The 14,765-nt window shown below is 40.9% G+C and overlaps 1 protein-coding gene and 1 non-coding gene across 4 annotated transcripts in view; one reads left to right on the forward strand and one right to left on the reverse strand.

The window, feature by feature from the left end:
- sash1b (SAM and SH3 domain containing 1b) overlaps positions 1 to 14,765 on the forward strand; it is a 45,392-nt gene that overhangs the window by 11,438 nt on the left and 19,189 nt on the right. The window lies entirely within an intron of this gene.
- LOC137880541 (U6 spliceosomal RNA) lies at positions 5,883 to 5,986 on the reverse strand. The gene has a single exon (XR_011103813.1). It is a non-coding gene; the product is annotated as a U6 spliceosomal RNA (small nuclear RNA).

Consider the following 14,765-nt stretch of genomic DNA (forward strand, 5'->3'; position numbering starts at 1 on the left):
TAGTCCACATTTCAAACCTGTGAAATCCTAACATAAGCTGTGTACTCCCCCTCACTTGTTACAAGGAACCGCTGCACTTTACGTTATGAATTGACCCTTTGTTAAACTCTGTCCTCCACTGCTACTGCCTTCAAGCTGTCAGTGTTACCATGGAGCCCACACTGTCACGAACTGCACACTCTGCATAAATATGATCTACGTTTTGGAAAAAACAAAAAGCGATTTCAGAGAGAAGCAGACAGAAGGGTCTAAAAAGCTAAAGATAGAAGCTAAAGCCTACAGATCACAGTTAACAACCACATCAACTGGCGTTCGAGGGAGAAGACAATGAAGCTACTGTTCCTGTAAAGCCGGGTATGTCTCACTGTACTGTTACAATCATTAAAAAGGAAAAGCAGCAACTCTATACATTTAGTATACTTTCAGTAGCTTGCATTGCAAGACCGAGCTACTGTTCCTCCCGGGAAAGGGTTGCCCGCACCGGGACCTGTCCATCACCATTGATGACACCGTGGTGACGCCGACTCGGACTGCGAGGAACCTGGATGACCAACTGTCATTCTCAGCAAACATTTCATCCGTTACATGCTCTTGCAGATTCTTGTCTACAACATCAGGAGGATTCGTCCCTTCCTCTCTGACGAGACGGCGCAGGTTCTCATCCAGGCTCTTGTCATCTCCCGCCTGGACTACTGCAACTCTCTACTCGCCGGAGCCCCGGCGTCGGCCATCAGACCTCTGGAGCTTGTCCAGAAAGCCGCAGCTCGCCTGGTGTTTAATCGCCCCAAGTTCTCCCACACAACTTCCTTTCTCCGTTCTGTACACTGGCTACCTATAAGAGCTCGCATCCAGTTCAAGACTCTGGTGCTAGCCTACAGGGCAGTGAAAGGAACAGCTCCTTCCTATCTCCAGGCCATGGTCAAGCCTTACACCCCCGCCCGACCACTTCGCTCTGCTGCCTCGGGGCGATTGGTTGCCCCGTCGCTCAGAGGTCCTGGCAGCCGATCGACCCGGTCACGTCTGTTTTCTGTCCTGGCCCCACAGTGGTGGAATGAACTTCCCACTGACGTCAGGACAGCGGAGTCGCTGCCCATCTTTCGCCGCAGGCTGAAAACCCACCTCTTCAGGAAGTGCTACCCTGAGCCTTCCACTTAGCACTTATTGTATTCATACTAGCTTGTTGCACTTATTGTATTTGTATTACTTTTTGCACTTTCTGTTTTTGTTTGTTTCTGCACTGTACTTTGGCTCTGAGTTATGCTCTGCTTCATGCTCTTAGATGCTTGTTTGGAAAATGAGATGTACTTATGACTTCTGGTGACTAGTAGTTCTCTTGAATACCTATGTTGAATGCACTTATTGTAAGTCGCTTTGGATAAAAGCGTCTGCTAAATGACTGTAATGTAATGCAAGAAGTGCTAATCCTAGTTAATGATGTGCTACCGTACTCTGCTAATAGCTGCGCAGGTGTGTAGATGCATAACATTTTAGAAACGTATTTCTCCTTCCAACCTCTCTGGGTAACGAGTATTACTATTACACGTAGCACAGGTACAACGTTTAACCATGACTAGCTATGATTGGCCAGTCTGCATTCAAGAAGCGGGACTTAGTGGAGGAGGGTCAATTGGATATCTAAATTCTATAGTATATTTTTAACTGGGGCAGCAGTACCTGCGAACACCTTTAGGGCCTTGTTAAATTGAGGTTAATGCTCAGATGACTGTTATGTGCCATGTTCAGACTACACCGCCTGTGTGTTTTGTCTCACCTCTGCTGCCCCTCATTAAAAATACATTACTTCTATGTTGTAAATTTAAAAGGGTAAATCTTAGGATCCGGTGAAGTGCGCTGATGTCACTCCATTTTGATAAAAGTGATTTTTCTCGAGTTACTACCTTTTCACCAGGGCTGTGCAAATAGTTGAAAAGCATCCTGAAACGATGACCAAGCTAATTTGCAACTATTGTTCATGAGGAATAAACTTGGTAGTAAATGGAAGAATATTTACATTACTAATCATGTGCATAATTGTTATTGGCAAATTAATCTTGAAATAACTCTTTAAATCTTGCGTCCACCTTGTCTCCGATCCAAAGACACTGTTGGAAAAACAGTAAGTAGAAACTGTCATTGTTTTCTGCAGGATTGTCCTTGACTAACACTCATATGATTTTAGTAAGTTTAGATTTTTATCAAGTAGTAGATTTACAAAGATGTTGAATACTTGTATTAGAATTGGTTCACGATTATGTCATGTGCAATGAGAAAGTGACAGATATGTACCTCTCATCTTTTGACCATAATGGACCACCATTCAAGGTTTGGGGCCAGCTTTGAATCGTCTTTGTTTTGCTTCTCATCAGTGTCATCAACTGCTTCCACGCTGCATATCTTTTACATCTTATCTGAATACATGTGGCATCTCTTTGAATAATGGATAGCCATGTTTTTCCTGCCTCAGTAACAGCGAGGATGCCTGTTCCTCTTAAAAAAAAAAAAAAAAAAGCTTCTGAGGAGCAGGCTTTGTCTCCTGGGGAAGTAGATGGCAGTAAGCAGAGCTCTTTGGTGTAGTAGTTGACTTGTACTGCACTACTATAACCTATCCCTAAGGTCAACCCTGAGAAGTCAGGGGAAAGTCATAGTTATGTGAGAGTATGTTTCTGAGACCATTAGGTTGTTTGTTTTTGTTATCAACTGAGAGAATCAGGGCAAACAAAATTGTTGCACTCGGTGAGGCTGCGCATATGAAGTAATGCCTGTTGTGAAATATTGATCGTCACTACTTATATCTGTACAGGATGCTGCTGCAGTTTTGGTCGGAAGGCTTTGGTTGGTTTTGTCCATCTCTTTTGCTACCATTCTCATGTTGACTGTTTATTGTAGACTCTTTCTTTAGGAGGGCTTAGTGAAAGGGTTGTTGCTGTTGTTATGCTTAGACTTTAATCTTACAGTGGGACACGGTACAGTGTGTTAGGGCTTACCAACTGTCAATGCTATGTAAAAGATTAAAATGATTTGAAGGCTGAAAAGGTCACTTGCATGGTTCAGTTCAGATATATATGTGAGCAGACATCAGTGACTTTGAATTTGATGGAATAGATTGCAATAGCAATTAGCTGTTTTTGTTATTTGTATCAATCATTACAAGGACAGATCCTTCAGCCCTACAGGTATGACAGCATTGAGCTACAGACTTACCATAGACATGACATCAGATTGAGCATGTTTACAAAACTGAAGCTTTGAAATGAAAGTTCTTCCCAAGAACTCATTCACGTAAGGCCTCTTAATCCTAGAATTTAGAGAGAATTGGCTAAATATGCATTTGTACATGTGAAAACACATTTTTGGCCCATATACAGTGTTCTATTCCAGACCACCATAGTTCACTACCAGCCAATTACCAGACTATCCCTAATTGTGTTGGAGTTAAGCCCAAAGTAGGTCTCGGACCAAGCCAAGATGGATCAAAGCATATCTCACCGTATTACAGCCGAAGACCAAATAGCCAATGAACAGGATACATGGATACATACATTCCCAAAGGCGAAACCTATGATTAAGGAGGTTTAGTTTAACAGAGTTTTAAAGCTGTCTGCGTGAGCTGTACACTCTAATTTTGAACAGCCACATAAATATTGAATAACCCTACAGTAACCCTACTGTAGGTGGCATTACCCTGAAATTAGCAACAACTCAGGATCACTTAAGGTGGATCAGTTATTGTAATTTAAGTGACAAGCTGCTACTTTTGCTCAGCTTTTTATTTTTATTTGTAATATTTCTTTTAACTGTCTAATTGATAGCATTAATCGGTCAAAATTATTTTTGCCGGTTCATGATTAGTTATTAAAATCCTCAGCCAGGCAGCAATCCCAAAAAGCCAGACAGGCTATGGATGTTATAATATCCTCTGGCATTTGTGCCAAGAGGCTTAGTGAAATGTTAAATGACGTGTATTATGGTAGATAGAATCAACCCATACTGCTTTGCACTCACAAGTGGGATCAGACATGATGACTTGGGTAAATCCCCACACACCCCCCCCTTCCCCACTGCCAACACGATGATATTATACAGCTTATGTCTACATAGCAAGCGCTTTACGCTAGCAGAGGAATCGATGGCTTCCAGAAGTCTCTGTTACTTCTTCATTTGATCAGGGTGGCCTTGTGTTTCCATGAATTCATATTTGTAAAAATATTTTGAAAAATGGGAGGCAGTTGATGTAGACGGCACCTAGAGAAGGTACTACAGACTTAAACCCTTCTGTGTGAACTTGTGAAAATGTGTTTTCCATTTTGAAACTGTAGCAAAGTTCAAGCAAGGGTGCAATTAATTGGATTGATTCCATCAACTACAATTTGATTAGAGATTTTCCTGTGGAACAGTTTTATCAATCCCACTTAGATTGTCTTATTTTAGCCCAGTTTTCTGGTTATGTGCTGAAATATTCTTCACAGAAAAGGAAGAACAGAAATGGGAGCTTACATTTTCTGTAGCAGACGAGCGTTTTAACCTCTCGGTTAATTTGCAGCACAGACGTGCATCATGAAAGCAGCAGAATTCATCTGTCACACATTGAGAGGCTTCCCCCAAACATGTTTTTACAATCAAAATGTGTCATGAGTCCACAAATGCATTTTCAACTTCTCAAATGTATTTAATGAAAAGATTTTGCAGTTTGAACCTGAGCTGAAGATGTCCTCTGCATTCGTAGTAGTAGGAGCTCTCTTGTGCAGAGAAATTGTTCCTGTCAGTCCCCGTCCCACACTTGTTTCATGTAAACAAGTAAAACTGCTTTGTTTGTTATGTCTGTAGATTCATCCATTTGTAATGCAAAATGACCATGCAAAATGATTCACTTTATCCGCTGCGGATTGATCCAACACGTCCATGTCCATGACTGCAGGTAAGTAAGACACTTTTGTGATGTCTTGAAGTCGTCTTCGAAAGTACTCAATAAGTTTATCTTTGAGAGAAGGGTGTTTTGTTTCCAAATGCCGCTTCAGTTTCGACGGCTTCATTCTTTTTTGTGCCAGAACCTTGCTTCACAAAACAGAGGTTTTTGCCAACTTTTGTCCTCAATGTAAGAAAATCCATATCTCATGTAGTCGGTCTCATGAACACAGAGCATTTAACAGTGAACTACAGTTTAATGTGACGACACAAGTTTACCAAGTTGACCATACTGTCAGAGATGCAAGTAACCAGATACTCCTACTCTGCTGAGGTGCTTCTTAAAATCCTTTCAAGGTAGCGTTTGCTCAGTACAATCCCACGTGAATTGAAGTATTTCATTTCTTCAATGTACTCACAATCCATTTCTGTGTCAAATGTAGGGTAACCTAAGCCAAAGAGCTGCTTCTATGACTGTTGTCTTTAAGTATCTTAAAATGTAGGCTTTTTATTTCAGAATTTCGACTTTCGACTCTCCGGTTCAACCGTTATACCGCCCAGCCCTAATCCTGAGCATGTGGGACAACTTTAAGCCCTTTATTGTGGGAATGACACCTTTAATCCCCTTGTCGTCCACCTTTTGCTGCCGTCTTTATCTGATGCCGTCTTTATCTGACGGCAGAAAGTCCTGGAGGTAAACTTCTACCATGTGCCTTTCCCGCAAGGGGCTGCCAGGGAATCGTAGAGAGGTCTGCACCGCTTCCTCTCTTTCACCATGCGCTCTTGACAAGGTGTTACTTCCTTGCCAGGGGCACTCACCGTGTTGCGGCTGCAAGATCTACGGCTACAAGGAACGCCGGGAATTCAGCTCGGGGCGACACGGTCTGGCCAAAATGTGGAAATGTAGAAACGGGCTGGTTAAAATGTGGAAATGTAGAAACGGGCTGGTCAAAATGTGGAAATGTAGAAACGGGCTGGTCAAAATGTGGAAACGCTTCACGAATTTGCGTGTCATCCTTTCGCAGGGGCCATGCTAATCTCTGTATCGATTCCAATTTATTAGATGTGCTGCCTTGGCAAGCACATTGACTCACAGGCACCGCCGACCATTTGAACCCCTTGTTGTCTCAACAACACCTTCACAGCGGTGAGGGCCGGAGGGCCGCAATCCCTATGAACCATTACATTACAGTCATTTAGCAGACGCTTTTATCCAAAGCGACTTACAATAAGTGACCATCACAAGAGTGAGGGGTGAGGTCTGTCCCTGGCAGACGTCAATGTGTTTGCCGGCCAATGTGTTAGCCGTGAGTGCCGGCTAATTGTGTCTGACTGTTTAATCCACAAAAGGATAAGATCAAAAGTGTCCTGACACTGTGAGCAGGTTGGTTCCCAAGTGGTTCTCAACCTTTTTTCAGTGATGTACCCCCTGTGAAATATTATTTCAGCCAAGTACCCCCTAACCAGCGCAAAGCATTTTTGGTTGAAAAAAATACACAGCGCTGTGCCATCAGTGTCTGATTTTTTATTTATTTTTTATGGCGGAAACAGGCTTCCATAGTGGTCAGATCTCTGCTGAGAGTTTGTGAGGCTCTTGCTGCTATCCTGATGCATCAACGGTGTGGAACTTTATTTGTGGTATTGGAAAAACTTACGTCGTGTCTTTCCAACAACAATGTGCAGGTTACACAGGATAATCCACAGACCTCGCTATGAACTGTTTTCATTGTGAAAACACTTTCATCTGAGATTAGCAAAAATGGAGAACAAAAACCAATACTATCAAAGCACTTTAAATCCACGCTAACCTCTTCCCAACCTCTTATTTATGCGAAGGCACAGGGATTTAAATAAGCTCTGTGAAAAGTAATTAGGTATCCTGCAGCTATTTAGGTCAGTAGTGCTTGATATCGTCTACACACGTACAGTATAATGCCTAAAATACACAATCAACTATTAAGAATATATATATATATTTTTTTTAAATGTTTAACTGCATTGCATTTCTCAGAGCTACCACTTCTACTACTGTTTACCTGCTTTTTGAGCAGTGCATTTGGGGTAGTCATCAGCTCAATGACACCCTGTGGGTGGACTTGTTGGGTGTTGGTTGAGAACTTGAGAACTGACATGAGGCCCATTACCAATTGCAGTCATGACTAACCTTGGCCTGTCTCGCTGCTCACTCTGCTGCAGGCTCCCATAGTCATCCAGCCAGACATGACAGCTGTGGGAGATACTGAAGCCTGGGCTTCACCTTTGCACTCGCAGGTCTCACAAGTCGGCGTGTCTGCTGGCGTACGTTTGGCTTTCACTGGGATTAGTGCAGACGAGCTTAAATAAAACCTCTGGTCCAATGTCTGGTGGGTTGTAGTCTGGGTGATTCACTAGTGAGAGTGGTTGTGCCTCCAGTCACGCATCTAATGATTAATAAGATAATATATTTGGAAATAATTGGGGGATCTGACTCATTACGGTCTTTATTTTCAGCTTGCTGCGTACCTCTTCTTGACTAGTATCCAAGTAGACAGTTTACATCTTGCAGACAGTTTCTTAAATGTCACATAGTTATTATGTCGCTGTTATGAACCTTGCCAAGCTTTTGTTGGCATTTAAATTCTAAGTTCAGTGAAAAGGTTATGGATGGTGGCGTGGTTTGGAGGTTTGGAACACATTGTCCCGTCCATGTTGGTAAAATGTCACTTTGATTTGGAGAACATGCTGTACAGTAGTCAACAATAGCTGAGTGAGGATCGCTGTAACATGCAGAGAAGTAAATAACATTTGATTAAACAATGTGGGAATACCATCAGCTTGTGGCGGTTGAACCTGGGTCAAGTATTTATTGGCAAATTGTTAGCGTTTGCTTTACTCTCCTTGGTGTAGCAGATGGATGGGGTTTATCCACAGGGCCTTTCAGATGTTCTACAGGGCTGGAGATGTTTGCATTAGTTGCCGTGGTCAAAATACATGAAACAAATCAAGCCAATTGACCAAGTGACAGACTCAAAATACTTCTTTGAAATTAATGAATTTGTGTCTATTTTTTGCATTTTGCCCACCAGTTTATTAGGATTTAGAACTGAAAGCTGTCAAAAAAGAAAAAAAATGTCATCTGTAATTACGTACATTACAGCACATGTAAACATCATCCACATGCAATTCATCGTAGACAGAATGTGACACTAGTAATATTTTTTAAATCATCAGACAAAATGTTTGTAGTCATAATATTAATTGTGAAACGTAGAAGTAAGACTTCACATGTGAACTATCAGGGGGGAAAAAAAGCATTTTTCGATGCTTGATTTTGACAACACGCATCTACAGTAAGTTTAGTGTGCAGTATATGTGCTTAGTGTGCAGTGTATATATGCCGGGCAGTCGTCATTGCTGCATTGTTTGTGATTCCTCGGATGGTTTGCGTGACGTGAGTTTGCAGTGATTCCTGGAAGAAGTCTGGCGGTGTCTGTGTGCAGGCTGCATCTTTTTGAGGCTCGAATCCACTTTGTGGAATATTTATCACTCAGACGTACTTTTCTGTTTCATTCTAATGTGGTTACGTGTCTGAATATATCACTCAGCTGACCGTGGATCCTTATCACTCAGTCACCTGTAGTTAAAACTTGGATGTCTTGAACTTTAAAATGTTGGTCTCCAACATCATAATGAAGCGGTGCAGTAAACAACGGAGAGGTCAGAGCCGCTGACATTTAGCTCTCTGCTTTTTTAAGTTTCTCTCTAGAGTCAAAGGTTTTTCATGGATGACATGATGCACAGACCCACACAGTTGCATCCATGGATGTAAATCAGTGGCGTAAATGATAGCCGTTTTGGGAATTTCGGCTTGGCTCTTTATTGCTCGGCTTTATAGTCGCTTCCTAAAGTGAGTTTTGCCACTTTTGTCACAGTGGAAAGATTGCCTTTATCATTTTTTTAAAATTATTATACAGATAATAAATAAGTTATTTAAAGTGTTTACTGGTAAGGGGTATTGCACAACATGTTTATTAGAGTATTATTATTCTTTTTATTCTGTGTTTGTGACCATCGTTGAGAGCAAATTGGTATTTAAAGGCTCATTTGTCCAAAAATTAGTTACACAGAAGTTGTGGGGATTTATTTGTGTCTTATAGAGCAGTGGTTCTCAACTGGTCTGGCTGCGGGACCCACCATCACCCCTTAATGACAAGTCGCAACCCAAATTTTCAACTTCTCAAATGTATTTAATGAAAAGATGGTGCAGTTTGAACCTGAGCTGAAGATGTCCTCTGCAGTCGTAGTAGTAGGAGCTCTCTTGTTCCTGTCAGTCCCCGTCCCGCATGTTTCACACAAACGAGTAAAACTGCTTTGTTTGTTATGTCTGTAGATTCGTCTATTTGTAATGCAAAATGACCACTTGCTTTATATCGAGCTGTGGTCTGTTGTTTGATGTCATCCGACATGTCTTCAATTCACCTACTTATAGTGTCATTTGACAGAGGTATAGTTTTCAGTTTATCCGCTGCGGATTGATCCAACAAATGCCGCTTCAGTTTTGACGGCTTCATGCTTTCTTGTGCCAGAACCTCGCTGCACAAAACACACTGAGGTTTTTGCCCTCTTTTGTCCTCAATGTAAGAAAATCCATATCTCATGTAGTCGGTGTCGTACTTGCGTTTCGCTCAATTAGCATGAAAACAAACTTTGTGGGTGTTCTTCTACACTGTGAAATGGCAGGTGTCTATTAGCATTACAAGGCATTAACGCCAAATACTGTTAAGGAGTGTGAATAACTCCGCTGTATAAAAAATCCCCTTCAAAATAAAAGCACAAGATTTTTTTATTTTTCAGGCAAAGGTCCGAGACCCACCACTTGAGAATCACTGTTTTAGGGAGTATCGGAAGTGTGTACTTTGTACTATATACAGATCGCCTTGTCTTAATATCATTGTCAAGGTTAGGTCCAGATCTGATGCACTGTATCCATTATTCACTCGGTGTCTTCTGAGGCCTATTACACGTTCTAACTTAATTGCCTCCAGGGTAGCCAATAAAGTCTACATGAGAAACGTGACCGTGTTCATCTATTATCTCATTAGCTCTCTGAAATGACATATTTATGGCTTGTCCCCATATAAGTTTTACATACTGGATATCACGTAATGCATTTTTATTCTGCCATGAATGTTTTATTCTTTAATCGTCTGCCTTTGTTCTTTGGAGAAGACGGAGTAACCCTCCTGCACTTAATATTACCCTCATGTTTTATTTACAGTATGTAGATCCTTTAATGCAGCAACTTATTGTGGATGACACCAGATCTATTGTGAGGTGTTTGCTGTGCGTTACATCCCTTATGTAGTTTATTATAACATCATGTAAATAACGAGGAGACACCACAATGTTATTGATGAGGGGAAAAAAAGAAATTAAAAAATAATAACAATACGCTAACAAGAATATTGGCATTATTCACATGTGAAAATCATATGTTTAATGTATATCTAACAGTTTGTACAAACCCTGAACATTTTAACCTTCATGAACTTTCATTAGTGTATTTTTTAGAGAGAAGAAATTGTTTATTTGCTTCAAGAAAACCATTTTAAAACTATTACTAGACTGACGACTTGATAAGATGTCAACAGTATAGTCGGACAGTGTTTGTAGTGCTTATGTTCAGGCATTTATTTACCTTTTTTACCCACTAGTATGCCTCAAAACACTCAAGCGGAAATAATGTAGCTTTTTGTGATCATTAGACTGGATCCTAATTTTCCCCCTAGATTTTCCCAAAGGCCAGTGTTTGGACCATCGCTACTAATGTAAACTGTTCCAGTGGATGTCCTCTTACACTTTTCATATTCATACGGCTCTGTGATTGAGATTAGGTTTGACTTTCAATGTCTCCATCAATCTGTAATTACACTCAAACTGCTGTTCTAGCAGCAGCAGCAGCAGCTTGGCTTCCATCTAAAACCATCTTAGATGCAGCACTGACTCAGAATCTGGGCTCCCTTTGAGAAGATCACTGTCGGTTCAAATGATAAAATCAGTTGCCCTCTATAGAACCTTGATATTAACATCTGAACAACCGTAAATGGGTCTCCCCTTCAGTGTATGAGCTAATGTTTCCCAGTGGACAGCGTGCACTGTGAAATACAGTGATACTTTCAGCTTCGCTGGCTAATCTGGCATCTGTGTCATACATGGTTGCCAGATTTCAAACAACCGTAGAAATTCATTCTGAGCCCCATAGAGAGGAGTTGTTTTTGACCATTTGCCATATCTTTGATGTCTTTTTTTTGGGACCTGGAAGTGTGTTTTTTCCCCTGTATCCTCTCTCTGAAAACAGCATTGGAGTTTATTTTACACTTGCCTTTGTTTTCTGACCAATATATCATCTTTACAACAATAACAACTGTACATTACAAATGGAGCCTGTCTCGAGTGACTCTGTTTTGTTTAGTTTTGATCTGAGAACATCATTTACTGCAGCAGTGATGGTGTGCCATATAAACGGCTGCTCACTCATAGCAGTGACGGCTCCAGTCAGTTGTGTCGGTGCTAGCTGGAGCTGCAGAGTCATTTTTTTACCTGTTTTTTGGTTCGAGTCAAATCAATAATAAGCCAGCCTTTCATGGCCTCAGCTGCTTAAGTAAAATAAAATGCTTGAACAACTGGAAGAAAAGGAAATAAAATTAGCCCAGCTGTGCTCCAAGTTAATAAGAAACCCAGACATTAGAATACCGGTGGATAACCACGACAGTAATGTTTTAACCACAAAGTGTTCTCACTATGCTCATGGAAAATGTTTTGTGTCTGACGACCTCTGCAGACCTCTGATGGCTGTAGTTTTATATCAACTGTTTGTACAAGGAGAACATTAAGAAGAGGATGTCAGTGTTCTGGTCAGAGCTGTTAGGGAAGCTGCAGAGAAATGCAGAATGTTCGTATGTGTGAGGAATGACAGGAAGCGGTCTGACAGGTATTGTATCTGCTCGGCCTGCAGGATGGACCGAGCATGACCTTTGCTGTATAAATGGCAGGTGACCTTCCCTTAGGGTTTTGTGAGTTTAATGTTTACACAGTCAAACAAATAAACACATGATTAAAAACAATAGTTTCTTATAAATATACTCAATCCCCACTAATTTCTTCTATATTAGAAAATATATTGTCACATGTGGGCTAGTTCTATTTCTGTGAGACGTATGACGGCAGTATGAGCAGAGCATGCATGAACAATTTCAGAAGTAAACAAACTGACTCGACCACCAGGGTCGTTTAGATCTCTCTGCTCATAATTACAAACGCAGCTGAAGCAGAATTAACCCCAACGACTGCGGAAATAAATTGATCGTTTTAGTTGATTGTGAATTTTTTCTGGCTCTCAAATGTGAGGATTTTCTTTGTCGTATATAAAAGTACAGCGAGCATCTTTGGGTGTTGCACCGCTGCTTTAATAAATAGATCACCTTGGGTTAAGGGAAATTTTAACGACATTTAATAGTCTTGTTCTGTAATTCATTTGGTTAAGGTTTAGAAAAATGTGTCGTACATTTTTTTTGTGCTTTCCTAAGACACATGGAGGTATTTCCTGATCTGCTGAACATATCCGTAAGTGAAATAGCTTGAAATAATAAACTACTAAAGCCCTATTCGCACAGGACTAGTTTACTCTACTGACTAATATCATCACATGATCTCTGTGTTTGCTGAGTTATGGTCGTCTTCCTCATCTTGTCATGGCCCTTTAGTTCACCTCTGGAGTAGAAATGCTGTTACTAAACCACAGTGTGCCTGTATATGAATCATCTATTATAATCATCCATATCCAATATCCAAATGCATAGTCATCATTTAAAACCAAGGCTGGGCTTTATGACTTTAATACAGTAAAATGACTGTTAGTCCAAAGTGGTAGGTGGACTGTGTGACAATACTGAAGAAATAATGGAGAAAAGACGTTAAGCCTAAAGGGAGAGAGACGAAGAAAGATAAGGCAAGCAGGACAAATTAGATTTAAAAAGACAAGGGCTGTAAATAAGGAGAGCGAAGCACACAGACGGTGAGGAGGCTGTGAATTAAGGGCTGGACGGAGAGATTTTCAATTAAGAAAACGATCTATGTGCCATCGAAGCTTGACATTCCTCTGAGAGGGTGAGGGCCAGATTTGAATGAGCTTTCGACCGGAACTCGCCAGCTCCACGCTGATGTAATGATGAAATGGATCTTAATGAATTAAGAAATCCCAGCAGTCTTTATGTGCCTAAAGGTCGCTTAGGCACATAAAGTTCTCCTCATGATCAGTGTTTAGTTGGTAGCGCAACTAAGCCACTGCGACACCACGGGGCCATTCTTTTATTTGTTCTTTTAATCCTTTTCTTTCCAAGATATTGATCCTGAAAATGTGATTACTTTTCACTAGTTTGTTTATTAGTCACGGGGCAAGACTCATTCCTTGCATTAATTGAATTGACTTGTATTTGGAGCCACAGTATGTATTGTGGGAATTCATAGGCTACTACCGCAGGGACGTAGTTTATAATGCATGAATTTAATCATTGAATTTTTTATTCCGGAGTGCTTATGCTTGACTTCATTCAATTTAAGCATTCTGCATTATTAAAGTTTGTATGATATTTTTACAACACGGCCATCTGGAAAAAAAATGAGCTTGCCTTTCACAGTAATCTTATTCCACGATAAAAGCATTTGTGCAGTGATGACATGATGATATTAGAATATACTATGAATTTTAAAGAAGAGGTACCACAATAAAAATATAGCCTTATTGACTTTAAAGTTTTTTTTTTTTTAAATAAATAATGTTTCCTAGTGAAATACATTTTTGAGTGAAACATAAGTGTGAAAAATATATGAAATTTCAGCAGAATTAACTACATATCAGCCTTTTAGTACGGTTCGCCAGTGTATGTTGTACAGGGAGGAATATTTGAGCCTCACAGAGTCGAGGATTAATAGCTACACTACGATAAGCAGATCAAGAATCTCATCGGTCATAGATGAGAGATCCCTGAAAGAGACCCCTCTTGAATGTTGGGCTATTTTCAAACAGAAATTCAGATTCAGTATAGATCCTCATGCAATTTTTATGATGTCAGAGCATGCTTGGCTAGCTGCGGTTAGCCTCCATTAATAGATGTAGCCGCTGGAAGGTGGGTGTCTTTGGAACGACGGAAGGAGGTGAGGGAACATCTGAGAGTGCAGAGAAGGAGATTGAGTCGGACAGGAGATGTTGTCACCAGCCCTGTTGGGATGTCTGCGCTTGTCAAAATGGACATGTGCGAACGGTGAGCACGGTCTTCTGAATGTTTGAAGCACATCGTTGCAGTGTTAAGATGCCGTTCACTGGGAAAGAGATCCCAGAGGGGAGAGAGCCAACCGGCAAGTTTGGCAGATACAATGACTCTGACTACACAACGGTGTCGGACGCATCTTAGTAAGATCTCAGTAATTCCCAGAGTAAGATAACCGTTTTGCTCGTGCAGTGTGTAGTTCAAATGTCTGTTGGTGTCTGTGGAACATGTGTTAGTGTCAAGATGCAGTCTGGTGTCTCCGCTGGGAAGTTTAAATACTGACAGCCCACTCTGCTTTAAATCTATTTAATGTGACACCGTTGGGAACCATTTCACTTTGTCAGGTCAGACGTCCACTTTTTCTCTTTTTTTTCAACTAACTTATTGTTGTGCATTGTGTCGTGTGTTTTTCAAGTCAATGACTCCTCTGCGTGTTTTTTTTTTTTTTTCTCATGCTAAGTTTCAAAGGAGAAATGTCCGGAGGGTATTTTCTTTCCTCATTGGACCAATTCCCTTGTCTTTCACACCATGTGGAATCACGTCATTCTGGGGCCCCAT

This window comes from Cebidichthys violaceus, unplaced genomic scaffold, assembly GCF_023349555.1.
Source record: "Cebidichthys violaceus isolate CVI_PGR_0920_01 unplaced genomic scaffold, fCebVio1.0.p SCAF_28, whole genome shotgun sequence".
In the NCBI taxonomy this organism is placed as follows: domain Eukaryota; kingdom Metazoa; phylum Chordata; class Actinopteri; order Perciformes; family Stichaeidae; genus Cebidichthys; species Cebidichthys violaceus.